We start from the raw sequence: 7552 nt of genomic DNA, 5'->3' as shown, positions 1-7552 counted from the left end.
TGCCGAATAAACCCTCGATTCCTACAGAGCTTGAAAAGACCTACAAAAGCAGGAAAGGTTAGTTATGGACGTTTGTGAAGAAACATTAATCAGGACGGCATTCGCCTCCGAGGCGTCCTTCCATCTGGGTCGCTGCAATCAGTGACGGCTTTGAAAGCTTGAGCTCGGTCATGGCTTAACCTTAAGTGTCAGGGCTTTCACTCCACTCTCATACGGGATGTAAGGAAGTTTTCCTTTACGGTGGTAGATAAGTGGAACAACCTCCCAGCAGAAGTGGTAGAGGGTAATACAGTGAGGGTATTAAACATGCATGGGATAGGCATACGGCTCCTGAATCTAAGACGAGACCAACGACGGATTAAGGTTTGAGTCTTTACAGCAGGAGAGACGGGCGACTAGACGGGGGCCGAACATTTAATGAGGTTAAAAAATATTGTTAAAAGTATTTTTTTTTCCCGTGCGAAGCCCTCCACAGACTCCAGAATCCCCCGATGTATTTCAGGGCTGCCGCACGCAAAGCAAGAACACACGGATGTTGTCAGGAGGCTCCGTGTCCTCCCTGGGCAGAACCCTGGCCGGCAGCGCAGAGTCCGGAACGAATGTGAAGACACAGAAGGGCTGCCGAGCGCCCTCGATCCGGATCGTCCAGACCCGTAATGACACCAACTCCCGCAAGACAGAGAGTGTCCGTAACCCCCCCACCCCGGCCCCCCGGGGCCCTCCATGCCCCGCGTCCGCAGCCCAAAAGAATCCCTGCTAAGCCAATCCTCCAGGTTTTAGGGGCAAAAACATTTAAGGGCCCCATCAGAATTGCAAGTTCTAAAGAATCTTATTATACAGAAACAAAGTAACAATATTTATGATCACAAGAAAAAAAGATACATTATTTATAATGATCCAATTCTCTTTATCCCGTCCCTCCCACAGCCTCTGAGCGGGGCCCTTAGGCCATTGGGGGCCCTTGTCTGGTTAAATGGTAGACCCCTCTGGGCCCCAAGCTTTTCTCATACGCTCCAAAGTCTGATTTTGAGCTACTCTATCTTCTCTAGCCAAAAGAGCTTACAGTCTGTGTACGGTAAATTCAAAGAAGGTTATTTGGGGTTTTTTTTCCTCCTCCACCTGCCTGATGATCAGTGACCTAAGAGGGGGTTAAACACCGGACCTTCTGAGTATTGAAGGGCCTGAACTCCTATTTTATCCTCCTCCAGCACATAATAGGTTAATTCGGGAAAAATAACGTCCAGTTGTTCTCCATTTATTGACGGAAGTCACTTTAAGGAGGTCAGAAGCGTTAGGAGAGAAGCTTCCCTTAAACCCATTAATATGGTTTATTAATGGGCGCCTTTTAACCCTTTCAGTGCCAGAAACATTCGGTTACATTTGGAAACAATTTTAAAAAAAACGATGATGGAGGAAACGTAACTCGCTGGGTTCAGGGGATTATCTGCACGTATTTCAAGAATCTGATGTCCTAGGGGGGATCTCCGTGTGGATCTTATCTCTGCCGTTCAACCCTTTGAGTGCTGGAGGGGTAAGGAATGAATTACACAAACAAAAGCTTATTGCTACTCTAGATCGTAAGCTCCCGTGCGCAAGGTTCTCCTCGCCTCTAGTTTCTGTAAGTCAAAGTGTAATGTTAATGTTTTTTGGTACTGAATAATTTTTTATCCATCAGAACCCTAAAACTCAAGGGTTAAGTTGAGTGCCGCGGTTCCTCCCGGTTAATGTAATCCGCGTTATGGAGCGGGAGAGGTGGGGGGGGATATAGCACCAACTTGAACATCATGAGTTGGCGCCCAATCGGCCCTAACGGCCCTAACGAGCTCGTTGAGGTGGAGGAAATCTGGATGTGGAAGAGGAAATGGAAGGGGGTCTCTCATCTCCACGTTTTATTTGGTGGGAGCTCAGTTACGGCAATCGTGGGAGAAAATAACCTGAGCGGCCCTCTTGGACAGGCCCTCTTTGGGCAGAAAGGTAGCCCTCGCTTAACACACAGAAGAGATGCGGCTCAATTATGGATCCACTCAAGACCCTCATTTTGGACACGGACCTCCTGGGAACTTCAGGGACCCTCTTGGGACGCAGAGATAGTAACGGAGTCGAGGAAGACGAGGAAGACGAGGAAGGCGAGGAAGGCGGGGAAGGCGAGGAAGACGAGGAAGGCGAGGAAGGCGAGGAAGGCGAGGAAGACGAGGAAGGCGAGGAAGGCGTCTTTATTGTTCTTTATCCCGAAGACAAACTGTTAGTGGGATTGGATCCAGTAATTTATCTCCCAACGCAGCGGACTGCCCCCCCCCTCCGCCCGACGCAAACAAACATAGGTTGAAGGATCATGTGATCCGTGTTCTCTCTGGGGCGATGAATGTGCGGCCAAGGCTCATGTGGAAGTCATTAAAGCTACAGTTTATAACCCAAACCTGAACTCCTTAATCAAGGGGGCTCTCTGAATCCCCGTCTCTCCCCCTCGCCAGCTACGTATCCGGGGGGGGGGGCTAAAGCCGGTGAGGAAAACACTCCGTCCCGCCATCCATAATTCATCAGCGTTAGCGGTTATTGTTACTGAGAGGCGCTGGTTCCGTGCGATCGCCTGCTGGTCGGGAACCCAGCCGGGTACCAAATAATGTAGGTCAAAAGATCGATAAAGGAACATGTATGGAAACATGATGCGTTAGTGTTAGAAAAATGCTTACGTAATCATAAATATTATTGCTGACAAAGACAGTAGAAAATGTCTAGTCTATGATGTATCACGAGTTGCGCCAACATATCTACTAAGAGGTGTAACCTGCTTAAAAAGTAACCAATCAGAATGAGGCATGCTATTAGAAGCAGATAAGAAGTATAAGAAGTTATATAAACCATGTAATCCAAATACGTAATCAGACAACGCTTCGACTTTTGTGTGCTGTGTGCCTTGTCTCGATTCTGCGCATAATCTATTAAAGGAAATAACTTTTTCTGAGGAGAATTCGACCATTAATTCAACCAACAGTTAGATGGAATGGAAGGAAGTATTACTTTACTGAGAGGGTGGTAGATAAGTAGAACAGCCTCCCAGCAGAGGTGGTAGAGGGTAATACAGTGAGGGTATTAAACATGCGTGGGATAGACATACGGCTCCTGAATCTAAGACGAGACCAACGACTGATTAAGGTTTGAGTCGTTACAGCAGGAGAAACGGGCAGGGGGCCCTAAAAGCAGCGGGGGAAGGGGACGGTTCTATCCGCGGCGTAGAAGAACATGCTTTGTTTTGATGGGAGAACCTGCACCATTGCTGAGTCCTTTCTGGGCACCATCTTTGGTTGCTGCCCATGATTTGGCAGAGAGCCCCCGGGGGCTCATCCTGTGACCCGAGTGATACGAAGAATCAGACATCGGGCTTTTGGTTTCTCATCAGAGTTACTTCTGTTTTCTGCAATCATAGACCGGAAGTGCTTCGTCGGCATCTTCTTACCGGTGAGCCGCTGGAAACAAGAATTCATGTTTTTGGATACATTACGGCCAATGGCGGCCGCGGTTTCTATCCATTTGCCCACCTATGATCCGAATGATCCAAAACTCGCCCCGGGGCAGGAAGCCATAGCAGACCTTCAAAGGCAAAGAATGATGGTCATGGTGAACGATACCGGCGCCGGTGATACCGGATCTCAATCAGAGCCGCTTTGGGGGCCGCGATGGTGATTTTCAGTCCTCTGAAGGTCAGTGCGCCGAGACGTCTCGTCCCCCGAGCTCCTTATTGTTTCTCGGTGGCACAGATGGCCCTCGCCGGCCCGGAGACCACATAACACGGCGGTCCGGATCTCTGATGTGGTTGGCAGCGTCAGCTCTAGGAATGTTATTAATGTTATTAAACATGGCGGCTCCGGCCCATTGTCCATTCATGAAGGCGATCTGTGAGTCCTGAACGAGAACAGAGCGAGGACTATGGGAGTCAATCACGGCTTGGAAGGGGGGGCGGGATAGCAAATACCCCCCTTTTCTTATACTTCCACATGTGGCCCTCTTGAGTTTAGACCATGCTGGCAGGTCGGCCCCCGGCGGTCCCCGTCTAGTCGCCCGTTTCTCCTGCTGTAACGACTCAAACCTTAATCAGTCGTTGGTCTCGTCTTAGATTCAGGAGCCGGATGTCTATCCCGCGCATGTTTAATCCCCTCACTGTATTACCCTCTACCACCTCTGCTGGGAGGCTTTAAAAATATTACACCTTGAGCAGCCAATCAGGGGGGATGATTCCAGGTGCATTTTGGGATATATTCTAAGCAGAAAGAGAATGAAAAATCTTTTTTTTGTGTTTAAGATTCTATGTAATATTTTTATTGTAATTGAATCATATTGATACAATCCCTCGCATTTATATTATATATATATTATTTTTTTATTCTATATATATAATATATAAGTGGAGAATGCTGGTGTAATCATTAAGTGCGAGCGAGCAGGGACTTCCAGATAAATATATCCTTTTTTTATGTATAAGCACTTTGTACAGCGCTGCAGTATCTGTTGGTGATATAAATGAGAATAACGACGGTGTTCGGCTTCTGTAGGACCGGTTCTTCCGCTGCCGGGAGATTTCACATTCATGCGGATCAAAGACACCGAGGATTACCTACGGAAAACAAAAAAAAGCTTTGAAGTCGGCCGGTGGCAGCGTGATCGGCCACGTGGCCCCCGCGCCGCGGTATTTGGTTAAAGAGAGACGTTTGATGCTAGGGTTTCCGGGCCGCGCTCGTCACGTGGACTCTATACCCGCACAGCTTTGCGGTTGAGGAGCCGGCGCGGCTTCCGGATCAGCCTGCCAAGGATCCTTCCGTATCTTCACATCCGTGAGCTTTCCTTTCGTGGCCACTTACTTCAACCAATCAGCCTCGACGATACCACGTCTTTTGGGCACTTCGGGCACTCCTAAGGATCTCCTCCTACTTTCCGTGTTCCGCTTCAACCACAAAACATCTTACGAAGATCCCAAAAGTTGTTAAGGGATCAGCCAATCAGAAGGAGGAAGCCAAATGCATGATGGGAAACATAGTGACAATAAGTGATACAGAATTCCAAAGGGACGTGGAGAACGTGGAGAACGTGGAGAACGTGGCCCTTTTAGACAGAATGTTACGGGGCGAGAGGTCGGCTGTGGAAAGGACCTGCTCTTCACGATTCATTGTGTGGATGTTACATTGTAGTTCTTCTCCCACAAGACAGAACCCGCTCTGGAATCCTCCGGGGGGCTTCATTGTGGCCAAGTCGACGCGTGACACAGACAGGGGCCGTCAACTTGACCTCAGGTAGATGGGGGGGGGCTCAGGTTACATGCTGTCCACCCCCTTCCACGGCTGGGAGGAACGTATCTTCTGTGTCCGCCATTCCTGGGATCCATATATTATCAGGAGACGACGACTCTGCGGGGACCCCCATCAATTCAAGAAATTCCTGGATTTTTGTCCCATGAAGCAGATCGTGGAGCAAAATCGTCTCCCAAATTCTGCTTATTTTATTTTATTTTATTTTTTTTTTAAAGGAAAATTGAAAGTTTTCCTATAAATGTAAATACGTTAAAGATCCCAAATAAGAAAAATTGTGACAATAAAATCTCATTTTCTTCTTGTCGCTCTCAGTGACATTCAAAGGGGGAACGTCTTCTTGATGGCGGCAGAGCCGTGTTGTCAGCAGGGCCCCATTTAGTGTTAATTGACGCTGATTTACCCGAGGTTTCCGGTTCTTTCCGTGTGCATCGGCCTCTTTAGTCTTCACAACACTCCAGCGATACATTTACCCGCCGGACCAAGCAGTGCGGTGACATCGTCCGATGACATCATATCTCTTGTCTAACTCTTCCTCCCCAGTGTTAAATACCCTTAAGGCAGTGTGTGGGGGAGGGGTGCGGGATGCGTATAACCCGTTTTCCCTCCCTTTAAGTCATCTGATCTCTCCAGTTACAAACTCAACTTGACCCATCAGAGTAATATAACTGTGCACGTATTTCCCTTCCGCTTCTCCTTAAATAACCTTACTGTGGGTTTTTTTATCTTTAGCTGGAATGAAAGGAAGTTTTACTTTACTGAGAAGGTAATAGATATGTGGAACAGCCTCCCAGCAGAAGTGGTAGAGGGCAATACAAAAAGGAATTCAAACATGCATGGGATAGGAATACGGCCCTTGAATTTACAGCAGGAAACAACGGGCAGACTAGATGGGGCTTGATTGAACCCCAAGGGGTTAAAGCCCTAGGTACAAAAAGCACTGAAGCCCCCTTCCCCCAGACAGAGCACGGGTGGGGCAAGTGTCCCGCCCCTGAGGTTCTAACACTTCTTTAAAGCACCTTTTATACATAAAAGGCACACAAGTGTTCTGCCCCACTGTTATCTACAGGAACGATCTGCCCCATATCAAAACATAGCCCCTCCCACCTCACCCAAAACCCCTCCCATGAGGTTCCATGGATTTCCTAATTAGAGTAAAAGGGGGCTCTCGGGGTCACTGCTCTCCCATTCATGAAACCGGCCTCATAAAAAAAAAAAACAACCCAAAATCTTCTACCAGCTGAAGCTTTATTAAGCTCATTACGGTGATTCGTTTTAATATTTTGGAACGCAGCTAAGATTTAGAGGTGACGTCCCCGGAGTCTTCATTTCAAACCAATTTCGGCAAATTGTTAAAAGGTGTAAACCATAGTAACAGAATCTGCAGTAAAAGAGCTGAATTTTGGTTCCAATCCCCCCTCTGGTGGATAAAATGAGAACAGGCCCAAAAAAATGTCATTATCGTATCGATTTTAATGTTAAAAACAATCACTTGGCTTCAAAGGTTTTCCTGTACATTACAAAGGAGCGTAAAATCTACAAATACAGCAAAAAGTTAAGAAAAACGAATATATTTCTGTTCAATGCAAATCCGGATTCATAAAACCATTAAAATAGCAGATCTGGCTTAAAAATGGAGTGCGATTTCTAAAAAGTGACAAAGGATCCCCAAACCCGTGACAAATCTGACATAAAAACATATTTCCAGGCCAAGGGTAAATAACAGGCGAAACATATACATCATCCAGGGTGTGTGTGTGTGAGCATGAATGTGTAAGTGTATGTGTATGAGCATGAATGTGTAAGTGTGTGTGTGTGTGTGAGCATGAATGTGTAAGTGTGTGAGCATGAATGTGTAAGTATGCGTGTTCACATTAGCATGTTTTTACATATGTGTTTCAGTGCAGGGGCCAATGGGGCCACTGAGCTTCACTAGGCCCATGGGAACGTTGTTAGATTATGTGCAAAATTCTCAAAAAAAAAAAAAAACAAAAGAGTTAGGCGACACCTTATGGGCTGAGATTTCATTACTCTGGCAGCTAAAGAGTTAATAAAGAAACCGTGCTGAGCATTTTATATTATTATTTTTACTATTTTCAATCTTCGTAGGCTTCGGCTTCCTGGCGAGATCGTCCTCAACCTGTAAACTTTCACCAATTATTATTATTATTTATTTATTCATTTATTTTTTAAACGGTTATTTTGTCAATTCCTATTTAAAATCTTGGAGGGAAGGGTTTAACCCTTTGCATGCT

The sequence above is a fragment of the Sceloporus occidentalis genome, unplaced genomic scaffold (genome assembly GCF_023333645.1).
Source record: "Sceloporus occidentalis isolate IW3139 unplaced genomic scaffold, rSceOcc1.0.p SCAF_214, whole genome shotgun sequence".
NCBI classification, from domain to species: Eukaryota; Metazoa; Chordata; class Lepidosauria; order Squamata; family Phrynosomatidae; genus Sceloporus; species Sceloporus occidentalis.
Note: the sequence above shows the minus strand (reverse complement) of the source record.